We start from the raw sequence: 24,040 nt of genomic DNA on the forward strand, positions 1-24,040 counted from the left end.
TTGAATCCAATAAGAACTATTTTTGGCAGGGTTCCCCATATCGAATGTTCGAAACATTCACTCTTATTTTAAGTCGTCCCATGTAAGCACCATGATAATAGTTTACTGTTATTTAAGTCCCTGGAGATGGGCTTAATTGCTTCTGAAACTGCAAATCCCAGGGATTGATGATGAACACAAACTGCACCAGTTTCATGTGCTTTCCTGTATCCAGACAGAGTTTACATAACCATCACAAAACCCATGCTGTGGAGTGTCATCTGTAGAAGCTCTACAGAAGAGGGTAGCCCAAACTGTTTCTCATCGCCTTTATATCACCTCGATGCCTTCTTATGGCTAAATCATAATGCTGCAGCAAATAGAAAAGTTTCTAAGCAAATAATAATTGAAAGCCAAAGATATACGAGGGAATACTTATGAGCAATGACAAGCGTATCTTCGAGCAGAGCTGCCAACTCAAAAAACAGTTGTACACCATATCTGTCTCCAATGAGACTCTAAGGAAGACATTGGACGTGTGAAAGTAGCCAAAAAATGGGAGTAGCCACACATTGAGGGATCCTAAAGTAGGTTTCCAAACAACTGCCCAGTGTCCGGTTCTTTTAACTATTAATTTTTTTGGAACACTTCAAGCTTCGATTTAAGAACAAAAACAAAAAAATTGGTTTTTTGAAGTAGACTTAAGGGGAGCCGGAGGTGGTCAAATCCAAAAAATTACTTTTTTTTTGTGCTACCGGAAATTAATTGGAACATTCCTCTTTAATGTAAACTTTGAATTATTGTTCTACTCACCCTAGAAGTGGAGTTATTACCATTTTCCCCCACGCCTGCAGAGGAAATGGGCGGCCGCTGAATGCATCTAACACACTCTCGTGACTTCCTGGCGAACTGCTTGGGATTTTCTCGGCCTGTTACGCATACAGTGCCTTATGTTACACATACAGCGAGTGTGCAAGGTTTGGCTACATTGTTTTCTGTGACAAATGAAGCGCTAAGAGCGCGGAACATCGTCTCTTTGCTGTTTACTGTTTCGAATTAGTTCAGTGTTGCGCTTGTTGTTGGTAGTATTATACTTCTTGTGTAAAACGTTGTTCTGGTTACGATGCCACGTTTTAGTAACTGTGTATATAAGAAGAGGAAGAAAATAGGGAAAAGAAAATTAACACTAATACCAAGTTGCGATGCTACAATTACTGAAACAGTGCGTTTTTCTGCTAAGCAACACATGGCCGGCCATAGCCCTGTGACATCTTCTAGCAAGAAGCTGACTGGTGGAAGTGACAGATTTCGTGAATATGTTAGCGACAGTGATGATATTAACGAAGTACTGAATATTGGATTATTATCTTCTGTGCTGAAAGAAAGTGTTCTGTGCAAAATGTGTTCAAGTGTAGGAGTGGGACTAGAGATAACAAAGCACTTTGGTTTAGCTTTTGAGATGAAGATAATCTGTGCATGTTGCAAGTATCAAGTGACTTTCTACAATTCACATGCCAGTCACTTTGGTGAAAATTGACGATCTAGAGTGTTTGATGTGAATGTTCGACTTGTGTATGGTCTTCGATCCATTGGAAAAGGGTCTGCTGCTGGTAAACTGTTTTGTGGTATTATGAACTTGCCATTGCCTCCAAGCAAATTTGGGTACTACTGTGAACTGATAGGATCCTCTGTTGAAGATGTGGCTTTGAAAAGCATGAAGGAAGCAGTGGAGGAATCTGTAAAAATAAACGGTGGTTCTAGGGATTTGGTAGTGGCATTAGATGGTTCCTGGCAAAAGAGGGGTCATAAATTCCTGAATGGGGTTGTAACTGCTACTTGTGGTGATAGTGCAAAAGTGATAGATGTTGCAATATTGTCAAAACATTGTAGGTGCAAAAATAAAATCAAAGGAGAGCACAGTGGAACCTGCGAGGCAAATTTTAGTGGAGCAATGGAAGTGGGTGGAGTGAAACAAATTTTTGAACGTTCAGTTCCCAGATACAACGTTAGGTACAAATACTACCTTGGGGATGGTGACTCCAAAGCTTTCAAGACTATAGAGGAACTGAAACTATATGGAAATGAATTTGTAGTTGAAAAGTTGGAATGCATTGGGCATGTGCAAAAGCGTATGGGTGCACGGCTTCGAAGGCTCAAACAAACTTTGGGTTCAAGTAAGCTCAGTGATGGAAAGATAATAGGAGGGAGAGGCAGGCTTACTGATGAGGTGATTGAACGTCTACAGAGATACTATGGGTGTGCTATAAGGCAAAATACTAGTAATGTTAGTGGCATGTGAAAAGCAGTGTGGGCATTGTTCCTTCATACTGCCTCTTCCAATGAATACCCTCAACACAACCTGTGCCCAAAAGATTCCTGGTGCAAATATAATGCAAAAAAGGACTATGATCACAAACATGGTTTGCCAGCAGCTGTGATAAATGCAATAAAACCAATTTTTCATGACAGCACAGCCAGAATTGTTACACAAATGTCTACACAGAAAGACGCAGAATCCTAATGAGAGCGTAAACAATTTGATTTGGAAAGTGATTCCTAAAAGGGTGTTTGCGAGTATAAAAACACTGCACTTCGGCATTTATGATGCAATAGCAACCTACAACCAAGGGAACAGTGTGAAGTGTGAAGTTCTGAAGGCATTAGGATTTACAGCTGGGGTGAACACTGTAAGAGCACTAAGAAATATTGACAGAGAAAGGATAAGAGTAGTAGAAAGAAGAGAAAGGCGTATGAAGTATGATGGAACAACAGGCCAGAAAAGAAGACAGAAGAGGAAGCTTTTGGAGGATGAAGAAGAAGACCCTGATAATCCATCCTATAGTGCAGGAATGTATTGAAAAACTTTGATAGCCATTTCCCGTAAATTAGAATTTTTCGAATGTAAAGAACATTTTCCCAAAATCCACACAAGCTAGAGAGATGAAATTTTTATACAGCACTCCTAGTGGTCAAACTTACATTGTAACACAGCCATTTGGCAATATGTTCAGTAGTTTCATTTCAGTTTAATTATAAAGCAATTATTTGTAAAAAAAATTTGGGTCATTAATAAAAAAAAATAATTGGAAGGAAACTAGAAAAGATACTCCAAAATCCCTCTGTCATAACTGCAATACTAAACCACGCTATATGTAAAAAAAAAAATTCAAATTTTTCTATTTGGTAGTTCATTCATAAATGTTCCTCAAACTTAGTGATTTTAACATGGGCACCATAGGCACCTCCGGCTCCCCTTAAAAGCATGTGAACTCGTGTGTACTGTTACCGACCCGTTTTTTCAGTTTTGTAACTGCTTTCCTTGGCTTCACTTTTCCTGCAATCATTTGGTTTTGTGACAATTTTCTTAAATGATGGACACAACACTGTAATAGTTAACTTGAAATATTGTTATGAATATTGTCACCAGAAACATTACCAAATTTAAACAGATGCAAAATCTCCCAAGATTGGCGATCTTTTACAGAAGTTCGAAATTTAGTGCCAACTTCATGCGAGATGCTTTAATAGTTTCCACAGTGAAACTTTATCTTGAAACCTGGCAGAAAATCCAGAGAGACTCTGGTTGTATGTGAGGTATGCTAGCAGCAAGACACAATCAAAGCCTTCTCTGCGAGATGTCAATTGAGATACTATTGAAGACAGTGTTGCCAAAGCAGAGTTACTTAACACACCCTTCTGAAATGCCTTCAAAGAAGACAAATTAAATATTCCAGAATTTGAATCAAGGACATCTGACAACATTAGTAACGTTGGGGTAGATATCCTCAGAGTAGTGAAGCAACTTAAATCACTTAATAAATGCGAGTCTTTTGGTCCAGACTGTATACCAATTAGGTTCCTTTCAGAGAATGCTGACGCAATAGCTCTATACTTAACAATCATATACACTCACACTCATAAATTAAGGATAATGGTGAAACAACACTCTGGTGTGCGGTTTGCGGGTTTGAATCGCCTCGGAATATGACTACGCGGTCACTGCACAGTGGCGCTGGCAGCAGTCCACATACGCAGAGGTGTGTTGGTGCGTGTCAGAGTACGGTGCAAGGAGTAAGTGTGCAGACGTTTCCAGACGTGCTAATGGTACTGTGTGTTGAAAATGGCTCAAAGAACACAAATTGATAACATTACGAGGGATAGAATACTAGGGCGACTGGAGGCTGGTCAAACGCAGCAGGTCGTATCATGGGCCCTGCGTGTGCCACAAAGTGTGATCTCAGGATTATGATAACAACACTGCAATACGAGACGTCTGCAGTGTAAAACACCACAAGAACACTGGTATCTCACCATCAGTGCCCGCAGATGGCCAGGGAGTACTGCAGTTAGCCTTGCTCTGGACCTTACCACAGCCACTGGAATAGTTACAAGGAAAATAGTGCAGCCATTGTCATAATGCAGAAATGGAGTGATTTATCTGTTGTCCAGAAGGTCATGATCCTTGTATTTTGGGCCAAGGGTATAAATATTTCTTAAATGGTTAAGTTTGTAATTTGTTTGTTTGCACTACTGTGGTTAAAATATACAGTGGCAAAGTGGCACTACCTGAAACCTGTGTGAGGCAACTGCGGTGCAACACGAACCATAGATGACAGAGGTGAATGATGGCTTTAGTGACGTGTACTGCTGAATAGACATGCAAAAAAGAAATTTTACAGTTCAAACAATTGGCGAAGTAACAAGGTTGTCCAGTGAAATCAGACATACGTGGAATCTGAAAAATTCGAGCTACAAAACTGTGTTATTAGATTTTAGAAACTGTTATTTAAGATTGGAATGTTTTGAAGCACAAGAACATTGATTATAGATAATTTTTCAAATAGAACATTTTTCAGAAAAGTTAAATGTTTACGGAAAAGAGTGAAGGGTTTCAGATGAACTGTATAAAATTATAAGCAGCAATTGCTCATTAAGAATTTCAACTCCCATGTGCCCTTACCTGACTTCAGTTATGAGTATATAAAAATTATTTCCAGGTAAACTATTTAGACTAATGTCATCAGTAATTGGGAAATTACATCATGTTGTTGTTATGGTCTTCAGTCCTGAGACTGGTTTGATGCAGCTCTCCATGCTACTCTATCCTGTGCAAGCTTCTTCATCTCCCAGTACCTACTGCAACCTACATCCTTCTGAATCTGCTTAGTGTATTCATCTCTTGGTCTCCCCCTACGATTTTTACCCTCCACGCTGCCCTCCAATACTAAATTGGTGATCCCTTGATGCCTCAGAACATGTCCTACCAACCGATCCCTTCTTCTGGTCAAGTTGTGCCACAAACTTCTCTTCTCCCCAATCCTATTCAACACTTCCTCATTAGTTACGTGATCTACCCATCTAATCTTCAGCATTCTTCTGTAGCACCACATTTTGAAAGCTTCTATTCTCTTCTTGTCCAAACTATTTATCGTCCATGTTTCACTTCCATACATGGCTACACTCCATACAAATACTTTCAGAAATGACTTCCTGACACTTAAATCTATACTCGATGTTAACAAATTTCTCTTCTTCAGAAACGCTTTCCTTGCTATTGCCAGTCTACTTTTTATATCCTCTCTACTTCGACCATCATCAGTTATTTTGCTCCCCAAATAGCAAAACTCCTTTACTACTTTAAGTGTCTCATTTCCTAATCTAATACCCTCAACATCACCCGACTTAATTCGACTACATTCCATTATCCTCGTTTTGCTTTTGTTGATGTTCATCTTATATCCTCCCTTCAAGACACCATCCATCCCATTCAACTGCTCTTCCAAGTCCTTTGCTGTATCTGACAGAATTACAATGTCATCGGCGAACCTCAACGTTTTTATTTCTTCTCCATGGATTTTAATACCTACTCCGGACTTTTCTTTTGTTTCCTTTACTGCTTGCTCAATATACAGATTGAATAACATCGGGGAGAGGCTACAACCCTGTCTTATTCCTTTCCCAACCACTGCTTCCCTTTCATGCCCCTCGACTCTTATAACTGCCATCTGGTTTCTGTACAAATTGTAAATAGCCTTTCGCTCCCTGTATTTTACCCCTGCCACCTTTAGAATTTGAAAGAGAGTATTCCAGTCAACATTGTCAAAAGCTTTCTCTAAGTCTACAAATGCTAGATAAGTCGTAAGGTCAGTATTGCCTCAAGTGTTCAAATAGTAATGTAGCAATTTTTTTGTACTTGTTGTATGCATGCTATTATTAAAACAAAATCAGATTATGAAAGTAACTATAGTGAAAGGGAGCAGAATCAGAAGAGAGAGAATAATAGTAAGCAAAACAGCATGCCTGTTCAACTGTGATGTTGATCATCATGAAAAGAACATGAACAAGTAGAATGGGTCCATCTTGCTCTCTCACATTACCAAACCACATGGGCTATCTGTTTCACTTCCCATTGTCTCAATTACTTCATGATTCCTTGTCCATTCCGCTTGTTAACTCACACCAGCATTTTCAGCATTTCTTTTCCTTTTTTTATTCCTACTTGTAATTCGCCATATTCTTGCACTTCAAATACCATATATGTTGGTTCATATATTACTCTCTTGGTATTCTTACAAGGGGAGGCTGCAATGTTGAGATCACAGATTTACTTCAGACTTTGTACTCCATTATAGTTTAATCCAAGAATTATGACACTTAGCTTAGCTCGAGACACACATGGGAATTGCATTGTTGCTAGTTCAAAGCGACAACTGCGGTAAGTGCAGACACATGCTCTGCGCTTCAAGAAAGCGTGTATACCGCATATTATGTCTCTCATTTGATTTTGCAGAATTTGTCACCACCCCAATCAGCTTAACAACTCGCAGCAAATTGAATAAAAATTCACTAAATAACTCACCAAGATCACATTAAACTTCGCACTGGCTAAGACATTCACAGGAGAGCACGGAACCACTACAGAATGCTGATTGGCTGTCGGAGAATGTGTGACGTCTATACACGGGGTGTGCCCGAACTTGGCCACCGCCATCGGTGACTGCCATTAAAACAACATAGTGTGCAAGTAGTAAGGTGCAATACTCAGGCAATTCTGAGAAAATCGCAGGAGAAGGTTTACACATGTATTATGTAACTGATTTATCTGTGTGTAGGAAACAGATGCAAGAGTTCATGGTGGTGAAGTGATTATTGTTCGAACTACGTAAGACAAATGTGCATGAGGTGACTGTTCATGCTCAAACTTAATTTTTAATCTATATTTTTTCATCACAGATCATATTATTTAATTTGTATGACATTTAAGAGATAATAAATGTTTTAAAAAACCACGTGCATTTGCATGAAGCGTTAGTGAATTTGATGTCATTTGACTGTAGTTTTAATTAAATTTAATTATTAGAACAAATACATTTATAACTATTGACAAGTAAATGAAGAAATGCACAGTTTTCCTGAAAATGTATGCCTGTTGTGATCTGCAAAATCCCTTATACAGTAATACTTGCTCAAAACAGAACTGCCTGGGACTCGAAATAGTTTTCCAAATTGGACAAGTTTCCGGATTACACAAAAGCCACTGGACTATGTAAAATTTGTCAGGTAACATGCACAAAAGCACAGTAAATTTTTTTTATTTATGGGTATACTGTGTTTACGTACCTTCACTTCAGTACAGTAGATGTTCATTTACTGTATATTGGACATTAGAACACTGGACTATTACACTAATTGATAAATAACATGGCATTTCTATATTTTTACTCGAACTTCAAAGTTGTTTATTATTGTATGTACATACATATTATTCACATGTTTATTTGCTTTACATTTAACTTTTTTGCCACATTTCAAGGAGGGAAATTTGTTTTAATTTCCTGTTCAAAATTACTTGGTCTAGGAAATTTTTTGCACCATACAATAGTTCCAACAAGTTGGGACAATTTGTGTTTGCTGCAAATTGCATAACATTGTTCATGCCTGCAAAGGCTTCATCAGGCATAATCATTTTTTTTTAGGGATGTCATTTTGCTCCTCTTCTTCTTCCTTTGTTTCTTCTTCTTCATTCTCTGTGTTGTGGATATCTATTAAATCTGTTGCTGAAGTGAAAGTGCAATGAGTTGAAGAAAGTTATCACTTAGAATGTAATCATCTGCACTACCTGAAATGTTTAGAATTTTCATTAATTCAGCAATTGCTACTGCATTTTCTTGAACTTCAATGATCATAGAAGCATATTTTTCTTGACCCCCCCCCCCCCCCAACCCCCGCTTTGTTGAAGCACTTGGTTACAGTTTCAGGTTTTATTTCCTTTATGGCCAAGCCAGTCCAATTTACTGCATCCAGGACAGAAAAGGACTGTGCAAGAGCAAATGCACTTTTGGCTTCAACACTTGCTAATTAGAGAGTGCCTCAGTAATCACCTAAAATGACACTTGAATGTGTAAATAACCCCCTGGACCGTGGGTTGTGTGAGGCTGGTTGAACCTGGTGGGAAGTGGGAACCAAGCCAATTTCACATTTGATAACATTACTTTCGGATGGCAGGTTGCATTGTCTAGGAAAAGAACAACTTGCTGATTTCCTTTCTTCGTTTTGGCATTGAAAGAGCCCAGCCATTCTTCCATAAGACCACTCACCATCCACACCTTTCTACTGCTTTACCATGTGACTGGAAGCTTACTGACACCCCCCCTCCCCCCCCTCCCCCCAGCCTTTCCAATCACCAGTGGCTTCTCCATTTCACCTAACATGTTTCCATACAGCAGTACAATGAATCTTTCCTTGGACATTTTTCCGCCGGTGCACTTTTCACCCCAAATTACTAGTGTTTTTGAAGGCGATGCCTGAGAAATAAGTTGGACAGTATTGTCTTCCATTCTGTTGCTACACTTTCCTACCCATCCTTAGCTTCCCCACACACTTCATTCCCCACGATTTTGTGCTTAGCTTTGAAGCCCTCCAGCCATACTGTGGATGTCTTAAACTCTGTAATACAAACTCTTTAGCAACTTTCAGAGCCTCAGATAGAGGTAAGCTTTTTGCCTGTGCACTTACAAACCATTCCCACACTATTTCATTAATTTTTTCATTTACAATCTTTTCATCTGCCTTTCTTTTCATCTGCCTTTCTTTTCATCTGCCTTTCTTTTCATCTGCCTGTTCTTTTCATCTGCCTGTTCTTTTCATCTGCCTGTTCTTTTCATCTGCCTGTTCTTTTCATCTGCCTGTTCTTTTCATCTGCCTGTTCTTTTCATCTGCCTGTTCTTTTCATCTGCCTGTTCTTTTCATCTGCCTGTTCTTTTCATCTGCCTGTTCTTTTCATCTGCCTGTTCTTTTCATCTGCCTGTTCTTTTCATCTGCCTGTTCTTTTCATCTGCCTGTTCTTTTCATCTGCCTGTTCTTTTCATCTGCCTGTTCTTTTCATCTGCCTGTTCTTTTCATCTGCCTGTTCTTTTCATCTGCCTGTTCTTTTCATCTGCCTGTTCTTTTCATCTGCCTGTTCTTTTCATCTGCCTGTTCTTTTCATCTGCCTGTTCTTTTCATCTGCCTGTTCTTTTCATCTGCCTGTTCTTTTCATCTGCCTGTTCTTTTCATCTGCCTGTTCTTTTCATCTGCCTGTTCTTTTCATCTGCCTGTTCTTTTCATCTGCCTGTTCTTTTCATCTGCCTGTTCTTTTCATCTGCCTGTTCTTTTCATCTGCCTGTTCTTTTCATCTGCCTGTTCTTTTCATCTGCCTGTTCTTTTCATCTGCCTGTTCTTTTCATCTGCCTGTTCTTTTCATCTGCCTGTTCTTTTCATCTGCCTGTTCTTTTCATCTGCCTGTTCTTTTCATCTGCCTGTTCTTTTCATCTGCCTGTTCTTTTCATCTGCCTGTTCTTTTCATCTGCCTGTTCTTTTCATCTGCCTGTTCTTTTCATCTGCCTGTTCTTTTCATCTGCCTGTTCTTTTCATCTGCCTGTTCTTTTCATCTGCCTGTTCTTTTCATCTGCCTGTTCTTTTCATCTGCCTGTTCTTTTCATCTGCCTGTTCTTTTCATCTGCCTGTTCTTTTCATCTGCCTGTTCTTTTCATCTGCCTGTTCTTTTCATCTGCCTGTTCTTTTCATCTGCCTGTTCTTTTCATCTGCCTGTTCTTTTCATCTGCCTGTTCTTTTCATCTGCCTGTTCTTTTCATCTGCCTGTTCTTTTCATCTGCCTGTTCTTTTCATCTGCCTGTTCTTTTCATCTGCCTGTTCTTTTCATCTGCCTGTTCTTTTCATCTGCCTGTTCTTTTCATCTGCCTGTTCTTTTCATCTGCCTGTTCTTTTCATCTGCCTGTTCTTTTCATCTGCCTGTTCTTTTCATCTGCCTGTTCTTTTCATCTGCCTGTTCTTTTCATCTGCCTGTTCTTTTCATCTGCCTGTTCTTTTCATCTGCCTGTTCTTTTCATCTGCCTGTTCTTTTCATCTGCCTGTTCTTTTCATCTGCCTGTTCTTTTCATCTGCCTGTTCTTTTCATCTGCCTGTTCTTTTCATCTGCCTGTTCTTTTCATCTGCCTGTTCTTTTCATCTGCCTGTTCTTTTCATCTGCCTGTTCTTTTCATCTGCCTGTTCTTTTCATCTGCCTGTTCTTTTCATCTGCCTGTTCTTTTCATCTGCCTGTTCTTTTCATCTGCCTGTTCTTTTCATCTGCCTGTTCTTTTCATCTGCCTGTTCTTTTCATCTGCCTGTTCTTTTCATCTGCCTGTTCTTTTCATCTGCCTGTTCTTTTCATCTGCCTGTTCTTTTCATCTGCCTGTTCTTTTCATCTGCCTGTTCTTTTCATCTGCCTGTTCTTTTCATCTGCCTGTTCTTTTCATCTGCCTGTTCTTTTCATCTGCCTGTTCTTTTCATCTGCCTGTTCTTTTCATCTGCCTGTTCTTTTCATCTGCCTGTTCTTTTCATCTGCCTGTTCTTTTCATCTGCCTGTTCTTTTCATCTGCCTGTTCTTTTCATCTGCCTGTTCTTTTCATCTGCCTGTTCTTTTCATCTGCCTGTTCTTTTCATCTGCCTGTTCTTTTCATCTGCCTGTTCTTTTCATCTGCCTGTTCTTTTCATCTGCCTGTTCTTTTCATCTGCCTGTTCTTTTCATCTGCCTGTTCTTTTCATCTGCCTGTTCTTTTCATCTGCCTGTTCTTTTCATCTGCCTGTTCTTTTCATCTGCCTGTTCTTTTCATCTGCCTGTTCTTTTCATCTGCCTGTTCTTTTCATCTGCCTGTTCTTTTCATCTGCCTGTTCTTTTCATCTGCCTGTTCTTTTCATCTGCCTGTTCTTTTCATCTGCCTGTTCTTTTCATCTGCCTGTTCTTTTCATCTGCCTGTTCTTTTCATCTGCCTGTTCTTTTCATCTGCCTGTTCTTTTCATCTGCCTGTTCTTTTCATCTGCCTGTTCTTTTCATCTGCCTGTTCTTTTCATCTGCCTGTTCTTTTCATCTGCCTGTTCTTTTCATCTGCCTGTTCTTTTCATCTGCCTGTTCTTTTCATCTGCCTGTTCTTTTCATCTGCCTGTTCTTTTCATCTGCCTGTTCTTTTCATCTGCCTGTTCTTTTCATCTGCCTGTTCTTTTCATCTGCCTGTTCTTTTCATCTGCCTGTTCTTTTCATCTGCCTGTTCTTTTCATCTGCCTGTTCTTTTCATCTGCCTGTTCTTTTCATCTGCCTGTTCTTTTCATCTGCCTGTTCTTTTCATCTGCCTGTTCTTTTCATCTGCCTGTTCTTTTCATCTGCCTGTTCTTTTCATCTGCCTGTTCTTTTCATCTGCCTGTTCTTTTCATCTGCCTGTTCTTTTCATCTGCCTGTTCTTTTCATCTGCCTGTTCTTTTCATCTGCCTGTTCTTTTCATCTGCCTGTTCTTTTCATCTGCCTGTTCTTTTCATCTGCCTGTTCTTTTCATCTGCCTGTTCTTTTCATCTGCCTGTTCTTTTCATCTGCCTGTTCTTTTCATCTGCCTGTTCTTTTCATCTGCCTGTTCTTTTCATCTGCCTGTTCTTTTCATCTGCCTGTTCTTTTCATCTGCCTGTTCTTTTCATCTGCCTGTTCTTTTCATCTGCCTGTTCTTTTCATCTGCCTGTTCTTTTCATCTGCCTGTTCTTTTCATCTGCCTGTTCTTTTCATCTGCCTGTTCTTTTCATCTGCCTGTTCTTTTCATCTGCCTGTTCTTTTCATCTGCCTGTTCTTTTCATCTGCCTGTTCTTTTCATCTGCCTGTTCTTTTCATCTGCCTGTTCTTTTCATCTGCCTGTTCTTTTCATCTGCCTGTTCTTTTCATCTGCCTGTTCTTTTCATCTGCCTGTTCTTTTCATCTGCCTGTTCTTTTCATCTGCCTGTTCTTTTCATCTGCCTGTTCTTTTCATCTGCCTGTTCTTTTCATCTGCCTGTTCTTTTCATCTGCCTGTTCTTTTCATCTGCCTGTTCTTTTCATCTGCCTGTTCTTTTCATCTGCCTGTTCTTTTCATCTGCCTGTTCTTTTCATCTGCCTGTTCTTCTCATCTGCCTGTTCTTTTCATCTGCCTGTTCTTTTCATCTGCCTGTTCTTTTCATCTGCCTGTTCTTTTCATCTGCCTGTTCTTTTCATCTGCCTGTTCTTTTCATCTGCCTGTTCTTTTCATCTGCCTGTTCTTTTCATCTGCCTGTTCTTTTCATCTGCCTGTTCTTTTCATCTGCCTGTTCTTTTCATCTGCCTGTTCTTTTCATCTGCCTGTTCTTTTCATCTGCCTGTTCTTTTCATCTGCCTGTTCTTTTCATCTGCCTGTTCTTTTCATCTGCCTGTTCTTTTCATCTGCCTGTTCTTTTCATCTGCCTGTTCTTTTCATCTGCCTGTTCTTTTCATCTGCCTGTTCTTTTCATCTGCCTGTTCTTTTCATCTGCCTGTTCTTTTCATCTGCCTGTTCTTTTCATCTGCCTGTTCTTTTCATCTGCCTGTTCTTTTCATCTGCCTGTTCTTTTCATCTGCCTGTTCTTTTCATCTGCCTGTTCTTTTCATCTGCCTGTTCTTTTCATCTGCCTGTTCTTTTCATCTGCCTGTTCTTTTCATCTGCCTGTTCTTTTCATCTGCCTGTTCTTTTCATCTGCCTGTTCTTTTCATCTGCCTGTTCTTTTCATCTGCCTGTTCTTTTCATCTGCCTGTTCTTTTCATCTGCCTGTTCTTTTCATCTGCCTGTTCTTTTCATCTGCCTGTTCTTTTCATCTGCCTGTTCTTTTCATCTGCCTGTTCTTTTCATCTGCCTGTTCTTTTCATCTGCCTGTTCTTTTCATCTGCCTGTTCTTTTCATCTGCCTGTTCTTTTCATCTGCCTGTTCTTTTCATCTGCCTGTTCTTTTCATCTGCCTGTTCTTTTCATCTGACTGTTCTTTTCATCTGACTGTTCTTTTCATCTGACTGTTCTTTTCATCTGACTGTTCTTTTCATCTGACTGTTCTTTTCATCTGACTGTTCTTTTCATCTGACTGTTCTTTTCATCTGACTGTTCTTTTCATCTGACTGTTCTTTTCATCTGACTGTTCTTTTCATCTGACTGTTCTTTTCATCTGACTGTTCTTTTCATCTGACTGTTCTTTTCATCTGACTGTTCTTTTCATCTGACTGTTCTTTTCATCTGACTGTTCTTTTCATCTGACTGTTCTTTTCATCTGACTGTTCTTTTCATCTGACTGTTCTTTTCATCTGACTGTTCTTTTCATCTGACTGTTCTTTTCATCTGACTGTTCTTTTCATCTGACTGTTCTTTTCATCTGACTGTTCTTTTCATCTGACTGTTCTTTTCATCTGACTGTTCTTTTCATCTGACTGTTCTTTTCATCTGACTGTTCTTTTCATCTGACTGTTCTTTTCATCTGACTGTTCTTTTCATCTGACTGTTCTTTTCATCTGACTGTTCTTTTCATCTGACTGTTCTTTTCATCTGACTGTTCTTTTCATCTGACTGTTCTTTTCATCTGACTGTTCTTTTCATCTGACTGTTCTTTTCATCTGACTGTTCTTTTCATCTGACTGTTCTTTTCATCTGACTGTTCTTTTCATCTGACTGTTCTTTTCATCTGACTGTTCTTTTCATCTGACTGTTCTTTTCATCTGACTGTTCTTTTCATCTGACTGTTCTTTTCATCTGACTGTTCTTTTCATCTGACTGTTCTTTTCATCTGACTGTTCTTTTCATCTGACTGTTCTTTTCATCTGACTGTTCTTTTCATCTGACTGTTCTTTTCATCTGACTGTTCTTTTCATCTGACTGTTCTTTTCATCTGACTGTTCTTTTCATCTGACTGTTCTTTTCATCTGACTGTTCTTTTCATCTGACTGTTCTTTTCATCTGACTGTTCTTTTCATCTGACTGTTCTTTTCATCTGACTGTTCTTTTCATCTGACTGTTCTTTTCATCTGACTGTTCTTTTCATCTGACTGTTCTTTTCATCTGACTGTTCTTTTCATCTGACTGTTCTTTTCATCTGACTGTTCTTTTCATCTGACTGTTCTTTTCATCTGACTGTTCTTTTCATCTGACTGTTCTTTTCATCTGACTGTTCTTTTCATCTGACTGTTCTTTTCATCTGACTGTTCTTTTCATCTGACTGTTCTTTTCATCTGACTGTTCTTTTCATCTGACTGTTCTTTTCATCTGACTGTTCTTTTCATCTGACTGTTCTTTTCATCTGACTGTTCTTTTCATCTGACTGTTCTTTTCATCTGACTGTTCTTTTCATCTGACTGTTCTTTTCATCTGACTGTTCTTTTCATCTGACTGTTCTTTTCATCTGACTGTTCTTTTCATCTGACTGTTCTTTTCATCTGACTGTTCTTTTCATCTGACTGTTCTTTTCATCTGACTGTTCTTTTCATCTGACTGTTCTTTTCATCTGACTGTTCTTTTCATCTGACTGTTCTTTTCATCTGACTGTTCTTTTCATCTGACTGTTCTTTTCATCTGACTGTTCTTTTCATCTGACTGTTCTTTTCATCTGACTGTTCTTTTCATCTGACTGTTCTTTTCATCTGACTGTTCTTTTCATCTGACTGTTCTTTTCATCTGACTGTTCTTTTCATCTGACTGTTCTTTTCATCTGACTGTTCTTTTCATCTGACTGTTCTTTTCATCTGACTGTTCTTTTCATCTGACTGTTCTTTTCATCTGACTGTTCTTTTCATCTGACTGTTCTTTTCATCTGACTGTTCTTTTCATCTGACTGTTCTTTTCATCTGACTGTTCTTTTCATCTGACTGTTCTTTTCATCTGACTGTTCTTTTCATCTGACTGTTCTTTTCATCTGACTGTTCTTTTCATCTGACTGTTCTTTTCATCTGACTGTTCTTTTCATCTGACTGTTCTTTTCATCTGACTGTTCTTTTCATCTGACTGTTCTTTTCATCTGACTGTTCTTTTCATCTGACTGTTCTTTTCATCTGACTGTTCTTTTCATCTGACTGTTCTTTTCATCTGACTGTTCTTTTCATCTGACTGTTCTTTTCATCTGACTGTTCTTTTCATCTGACTGTTCTTTTCATCTGACTGTTCTTTTCATCTGACTGTTCTTTTCATCTGACTGTTCTTTTCATCTGACTGTTCTTTTCATCTGACTGTTCTTTTCATCTGACTGTTCTTTTCATCTGACTGTTCTTTTCATCTGACTGTTCTTTTCATCTGACTGTTCTTTTCATCTGACTGTTCTTTTCATCTGACTGTTCTTTTCATCTGACTGTTCTTTTCATCTGACTGTTCTTTTCATCTGACTGTTCTTTTCATCTGACTGTTCTTTTCATCTGACTGTTCTTTTCATCTGACTGTTCTTTTCATCTGACTGTTCTTTTCATCTGACTGTTCTTTTCATCTGACTGTTCTTTTCATCTGACTGTTCTTTTCATCTGACTGTTCTTTTCATCTGACTGTTCTTTTCATCTGACTGTTCTTTTCATCTGACTGTTCTTTTCATCTGACTGTTCTTTTCATCTGACTGTTCTTTTCATCTGACTGTTCTTTTCATCTGACTGTTCTTTTCATCTGACTGTTCTTTTCATCTGACTGTTCTTTTCATCTGACTGTTCTTTTCATCTGACTGTTCTTTTCATCTGACTGTTCTTTTCATCTGACTGTTCTTTTCATCTGACTGTTCTTTTCATCTGACTGTTCTTTTCATCTGACTGTTCTTTTCATCTGACTGTTCTTTTCATCTGACTGTTCTTTTCATCTGACTGTTCTTCTCATCTGACTGTTCTTATCCTTGTTTCTTCAAGTATCATAAATTTGTGTCTTACAGCATTTGAAACACAGCATGATTTCGTGCACAGAGTTTTTCTATCTCACTCGCCTTGATTACATTAATCTTTTCATTAAGTGTTAACAACACATACTGTTTGTTGAGTATCATGTTATCGTATCTATGAAAGTGCTACTAGTCAACTGAAATTGGCAATAAATAATGACCCCTCTAGGTAAAAGCATTGTTTAACAGAACAATACTCACTGCTTTCACTGTGCGCATTGCAGCAGTGTGTTGGTAGATGCGCAGCAATGTTCTTGTATGTACGGGCGTGTGTCAATGAGGAAAACAAGAAACCCGTCGGACAGAGCGCTGACAAATGAACAATTTCCTTTCATGTACTGTGCCGACACTGAGTGTAACTTAATCGTTGCTGCACAGAGCGGTGCATTTTTAGGTCCACACCAGCCGCACTGCACTGTGCTGGATGTCTCTTCAATGTTTTGCTCCACTTAACCAGGCATTAAAAGTAACGTCCTTGTGATAACTAATGAGCTGTAATACAGTAGTACTGTATAGGCACTTTCCCGTATTATACAATGAATTATTAAGTATGTTCTAAAATAAATTTGTGTTCCGTTTCCATGTTAGGCACGTTCTGCTTTATACAACAAGAGTCACATATATAAAAGTGCTCTGAATGCTTCAGGACTGAAGTACCTATATGGTTGGGCAGATTTCCAAATTGTATACATGCTGATTTGAGCAAGTTTTACTGTACATGCAATCTGTTAAAGTAGTCGGAACTACTTTGCATTTCGACACTTTGAGCTGCAGGCCCCATTTGGCAGTTAACCTGCTTAGTGGCGAGACATTGATAATGTAGCAAGAATGAAGAGTGTAGGTGCAAATGTTTTGAATATCACAGAATTTACACTTGTACTACAAAAATGAAAGTTTGAGCAGGAGGCGAACTGTCATATTGTACACATACATCTTACAAAGCTCGAACACCTCACTTGACCACCGTGAGCTCTAACATTTGGCACTTACCCACGGATACACCTGTTACACAATACAAGCATAAAACTTCCCTTGCAATTTTCTTGGAATTGGCAGAGTAGTGCACATTCCTGCTTAAACATTATTATGTTTCAATGGTCTGCAAAAGGTGTTCTAAGTAAATTCATAACCCCCAACGTCGTGGCCTCACCTTGTTAGTCATCTCTTTACTCATTCCGTTTTTTAATTTGTTGCTGCTCTAGTTCAACCAGCTCTGTTCACAGTTCCTGCTCTCTGTCTCCTTTGTCAATGATACTCTTCAGGTATTTGTATAATTTACTGCTTTTCAAATTATATCTTGACCCATAAGCCAGTCATATTGTCTCCTACTAAGACATATTCTACCTTTTGTATATTTATTACTCCAATTCCTACACTTTTGATTTGCATAGCATATAATGCATGTCATCTTCATCTGCTGATATGAACACAGTAAACATGCTACTGACAGTACTTTCTTCAACAGGTAATCTCGTGCCATAGTGAATCCTTCTCCAATCTACATGTCATGTTGTATACAGGGAGATTCCATGATGATACAAACTTGGAGATATGTCAGAGGGTAAACGTATCGATTTCAGGTAAGGGAGCCTGGTCCGGAAACGACAGAATCGGAAGTTAAAAGTGACACCATGACAGTGCAATACATGTACTGTTGTTGCTAAGTTTGCAAGGCAGGCAACTTCCAGAGGTCTCATATGTACAAAACAAGAAATAAATGTCCAGTAAATGTGAACTCTAAAATGCATCCCTTTAGATCTATGAGCACTTGTTCATTAGAAAATATGTTTCACCATAATGAAGATAAAAATGTGCTCATAGCTTGTAAGGTATGATTTTTAGAGCCAATATTTACTTGATTTTGGTTCTTGTTTTGGTCAATACTACCACCTCAGAAATACCTACAATATTAGCACCAATAGTACTGGTACATGTATTCCACTGTCAGAGGTATTGGAATGATTTTCGCTATCAACTTTACTGTCATTTCTGGACCAGGGCGCCTTATTTGAAATTGATGTATTTATTCTCCTCCAGAATTCCTAAAAGTTTCTATCATCATAGTATCACCTTCTACAGATCTTACAGGAAATATTGACAACTCAACCTTTTATTTTAAGGGGAAAAAGTGCTCTTGCAAGGTATCAGCCACAGCAATTTATTCCATGTGAAAATTTGGGCTATATTCTGATAGAATGCATTTATAACCTTCTGAAATGAACCACTGCACGTGAAATTTAAAAGGTAGTTTGTCATATGCTCCACCCCACTGCAGCCATGTAATGTCAACATGCGTTGTTAATTACATCAAAGTGCACAGTTTATTACCTGTAGCTTATGCCAGAGATCTTTTTGCTCTGAACATTTTTATGTTGCAGTTCACAAATGCAGTGTAACTGAATGAAATAAATGAGTGTGTCATTTCATTATTAAAACCACTGTTGAACGTTATTTCCTCTGGATTGTAAACTTGACTGTTAAAGAGTAGTGGTACATAAGGAGGATATGCACTCTCCTTCACTGTTATTGGCATCATTAAATTGTAAATAGAAAGTAATTAACTTTATTTCATAATAACTCTTCAGTTGCTTAAGTTTACTCATTTTGCTTTTAAGGCTTATATATAGCTGCAGAATATCAATACAGAAATATGGTTGAATAGTATCGAATGTATATTTCTGTGAAATTGACATTTTATGTACCAAACACACATCACTTACCTATTTTCCACGTAGAAAAGTGTGTTCTCAAACAAGATTTCATAACATGTTTGGCAGATGTGTCCTCGTCTTCAACTTCAAATGAATAGTAGGGCTCTGGTTGTTACTCTGCTGTACAGTACCTCATGCTCAGGCATTAGGGGACTGAAGTGGGGTGGAGAGAGTGAAAATAGCTGGTGTACACTAATTTTAAAAGCTGTACTTTCAGAAGTTCATAACTGTGTTCTGTCAGAATTATGGCCCAAATTTTTGTATATTGATTGCTGGGGCTGATATTTTGCAGGTGTACTTTTCCTCCTCAATATATGATGCTGAGTTGAGTTTTCTTGTTCGATGATAAGTTGTGGGATAGTGATATGCACATATACAGATGGCAGTAATACCGTGTACACAAGGTATAAAAGGGCAATGCATCAGTGGAGCTGTCATTCATAGTCAGTGTGATTCAGATCAAAAGATTTTTGATGTGGTTATGGCCACACAATGGGAATTAAAACTTTGAACGCGTAGTGGTAATTGATGCATGGGACATTCCATTTCAGCAATATTTAGGGACTTCTGTATTCAGAGGTCCATAGTGTCAAGAGTGTGCCGAGAATACCACATTTCAGGCATTACCCCTCGCCACGAACAACAAAACAACCTTCACTTACTGACAGAGAGGCGTTTCTGGAGGGTTGTCAGTGCTAACAGGTAAGCAAAACTGCCCGAGAACTCCAGAAATCAATGTGGGATGTCCACTCCGATAGCTGAGTGGTCAGCGCAATGGACTGTCATGCCAAGGGGCCCAGGTTTGATTCCTGGCTCAGTCAGAGATTATCTCCACTCAGGGACTGGGTTTGTGTTGTCTCTTATCATCATCAACACGCAAGTCACCGAAGCAGCGTCAACTCAAAACTTGTGGCAGGATGACGGGTCTACCCGACAGGAGGCCCTAGCCACACGACATTTCAATTTCCAATACTGGATGCACGATGAACCTATCCATTAGGACAGTGTGGGCTATGGCAGCAGATGACCAATGCGAGTGTGTTGGCTAAAAGCATGGTATCACCTGCAGTGCCTCTCCTTGGCTTGTAACCATATAATTTTGAATCTAAACGACTGGAAAACGATGGCCTCATAAGAGAACTCCAGATTTCAGTTGGTAAGATCTGATAGTGGAATTAGTGTGTGTGAAGACCCCACAAAGCCATGGATTCAAGTTGACGAGGGGCTGTGCATCCTGTTAGTGGTTCCATAGTGATATGGGCTGTGTTTACACGGAATGGACTGGGTACTTGGGTCCAGTGAACTGATCATTGAGTAGAAATGTTTACGTTTGGCTACTTCGGAGTCAAATTGCAGCCAATCATGGACTTCATTTTCCCAAACAATAATGGAATTTTTACTAATTACAGTGCATGTCACTGGACCACAATTGTTTGTGATTGTTTTGATGAACCTTCTGGACAGTTCAAGCAAATGATTTGGCCATCCAGATTGCCTGACGTGAATTCGATAAAATATTTATGGAACATAATTGAGTGGTTAGTTTGCGGTCTGTTGAAAACCTCATAGCCCTTCGGAGTGAAATGCCACCATATTAGAAAAGATAGTAAGAAAAGATCATGGCAAGCATTTCTAACCCCTTTAAATTATTCAGCTTAACCCTTCCGCACCTGCTAGGGCTGAGTGACCAGCCTGCCCTACCGGCTAAAGGGGCAAAGGTATTGGGCACCTCACCGGCAGATGGCTGACAGCCCTATGATTGCTGCAGGCTGTAGTCACTGTCAGTGAAGCACACGTTCCAGTGTGCATATAACCACTCTTCATTATTATTTATAAAATCAGTATAATACTGTATGGTCACAGTGGTTGCAGTTTTCGATAAACTCGAAAGAGAACTAAAAATTTAATCCAAGCTTTCTGTTTAAGTTTATAGTGGGCTACTAAGAAGTTAGTATAGAAACATAAAAACTTTTTACTTGTGATTGGAGAATTCTGTAATGTGAGATTTACGTAAGTGATATGCTTGCCTGTACCTATAAAAAAAACCCTCATTAATATTGGACCAGTGTCCAGAATGAGATTTTCACTCTGCAGCGGAGTGTGCGCTGATATGAAACTTCCTGGCAGATTAAAACTGTGTGCCCGACCGAGACTCGAACTCGGGACCTTTGCCTTTCGCGGGCAAGTGCTCTACCATCTGAGCTACCGAAGCACGACTCACGCCCGGTACTCACAGCTTTACTTCTGCCAGTACCTTCGCAGGAGAGCTTCTGTAAAGTTTGGAAGGTAGGAGACGAGGTACTGGCAGAAGTAAAGCTGTGAGTATCGGGCGTGAGTCGTGCTTCGGTAGCTCAGATGTTAGAGCACTTGCCCGTGAAAGGCAAAGGTCCCGAGTTCGAGTCTCGGTCGGGCACACAGTTTTAATCTGCCAGGAAGTTTCATTCAACCAGTGTGTTTCAAGATGTAAGGTTCTAAAGTGACTCAAAGCTTGGACAGTCTTCTCTTCCGCGCAGCAGCAGCAGAATGGGTTGCTGAGAAACTGCACGTAATTTGCTACATTGTTAATCTTTCGAAACATCTGGTATGTAAGTTGTAGGATAATTCAGGCCCTTAAGATTGTGTGTGTGTGTGTGTGTGTGTGTGTGTGTGTGTGTGTGTGTGTGTGTGTGTGTGTGTGTCATTTATCTTCTGTTGCACCTATTCAATCAACTCATAAGCAGAAAGGCAACAGGAGGAAAATGAAAGCTGTAGTGCATTTTGGCATTACAAAGAAAAGCAGTTAACGATGGTATTGGCAGGAATTTCGAATGTGGACAACAAAGTCACCATTCTATTGTGTACATTTACTTGCTCCTGCTGACAGCCATCACACCTTCCTGCCTGCAAGGCGTAAACAAATGCCTTTAGTCATCTGGCAGTTCTACCTGCCAGGCGCACATGTACTCTTGCAGCCGTCTGGGCTCTCAACCTACCAGGCATACAAGTACGCCCATAGCCGTGAAAGGGCTTGAACATCAGGAGGATTTCAGATGAAGGTGAAAAGTGCATAAATGGTGCTGCAGTGAAGAATGGTATTCTCCAGACCTGCGAAGGAGACACTGGTTGTACTATGGCGGAAAAGATAACTCACATAATTATTACCACCATTGATAACATGACTATGCTGAAGGTGGATGTGCAGCATGCTTTCCTGCGCAGATGCTATGTACTCAGCTCCACGTATGGAGCATTCGGAGACGTGTTTCAGTGTTATTACGGTTTTCTAGTCTCCACTTCAGTTAACATACAGCTTTGGTAATGTCTTTCCTCATTATTTTATGCAAGAGAATAGTATAGTCTTTTAACTGTGGCCCCTTTTTAATTGCTATTAATAGTATTGTGTTCATAACAACGAACCCTGTAATGTGCTTGATATTCATAAATGAGTTTTTTTAAATTTTTTGCTCTTATTCTGACCTTCCAGCAACCACACAGTAGTTAAGATTCATTGTTATGAGGTTAGAGAAGTGGTTGAACAATACTGGTTTCAAATGTTCTGTTGTAAAAGTTTTAACCGATCCAGAAGTGTGTTTTGTTCTTCTAGAAAATAAAATTAGGCTCACAATTTTAACTTTTAAAGATATGATGAGATTCCTGAGCCCAAAATTTATGGATGAACTTTAGTTGGTTGGCACAGGTGAGAGATTTGTAACCAGTTTCTCAAGCACTCGGTATCTTAAAATGTATAAACCACACGAGCTGCGGATTGGACACATCTGGTCTAATTTAGTTTCAGCATGGTAGTGCCAAATTATGGCTATACAGTTTATGTATCTGCTTGGTCAGCACATGAGTTGGAGATCCTTGACTTGGTTAACCATCAAGGAGTCAGGCTGGCTACGGGTGCATTTAGAACCAGCCCTGTTCCCAGCATTTTTGCTGAGGCTGGGGAACAAACACTTACTATTACGTGACATCTGCGTATTGTGCATTGAGAGTGTAAGACATACTTCCTGCTGCATATATATAATAGAGGGAAACATTCCACGTGGGAAAAATGTATCTAAAAACAAAGATGATGTAACTTACCAAACGAAAGTGTTGGTATGTTGATAGACACACAAACACACACACAAAATTCAAGCTTTCGCAATCCACAGTTGCTTCATCAGGAAAGAGGGAGGGAGAGGGTAAGGAGTCATTCCAATCCCGAGAGTGGAAAGACTTACCTTGGGGAGAAAAAAAGGACAGGCACACACACACACACACACACACACACACACACACACACACACACACACACACACACACACACACACAAGCAGACATTGTATCAACATACCAATGCTTTCGTTTGGTAAGTTACATCATCTTTGTTTTTATATACAGGGTGTTGCAAAAAGGTACGGCCAAACTTCCAGGAAACATTCCTCACACACAAATAAAGAAAAGATGTTATGTGGACACGTGTCCGGAAATGCTTAATTTCCACGTTAGAGCTCATTTTAGTTTCGTCAGTATGTACTGTACTTCCTCGATTCACCGCCAGTTGGCCCAATTGAAGGAAGGTAATGTTGACTTCGGTGCTTGTGTTGACATGAGACTCATTGCTCTACAGTACTAGCATCAAGCACATCAGTACGTAGCATCAACAGGTTAGTGTTCATCACGAACGTGGTTTTGCAGTCAGTGCAATGTTTACAAATGCGGAGTTGGCAGATGCCCATTTGATGTATGGATTAGCACAGGGCAATAGCCATGGCGCGGTACGTTTGTATCGAGACAGATTTCCACAATGAAGGTGTCCTGACAGGAAGACATTCGAAGCAATTGTTCGGCGTCTTAGGGAGCACGGAACATTCCAGCCTATGACTCGCAGCTGAGGAAGACCTAGAACGACGAGGACACCTGCAATGGACGAGGCAATTCTTCGTGCAGTTGACGATAACCCTAATGTCAGCGTCAGAGAAGTTGCTGCTGTACAAGGTAACATTGACCACGTCACTGTATGGAGAGTGCTACGGGAGAACCAGTTGTTTCCGTACCATGTACAGCGTGTGCAGGCACTATCAGCAGCTGATTGGCCTCCACGGGTACACTTCTGCGAATGGTTCATCCAACAATGTGTCAATCCTCATTTCAGTG

At 39.6% G+C, this 24,040-nt stretch overlaps 1 protein-coding gene across 1 annotated transcript in view; it reads left to right on the top strand.

Moving 5' to 3' along the window:
- Positions 1–24,040, top strand: part of LOC126161936 (E3 SUMO-protein ligase RanBP2-like) — a 329,323-nt gene that overhangs the window by 104,329 nt on the left and 200,954 nt on the right. The window lies entirely within an intron of this gene.

The sequence above is a fragment of the Schistocerca cancellata genome, chromosome 2 (assembly GCF_023864275.1).
Source record: "Schistocerca cancellata isolate TAMUIC-IGC-003103 chromosome 2, iqSchCanc2.1, whole genome shotgun sequence".
NCBI classification, from domain to species: Eukaryota; Metazoa; Arthropoda; class Insecta; order Orthoptera; family Acrididae; genus Schistocerca; species Schistocerca cancellata.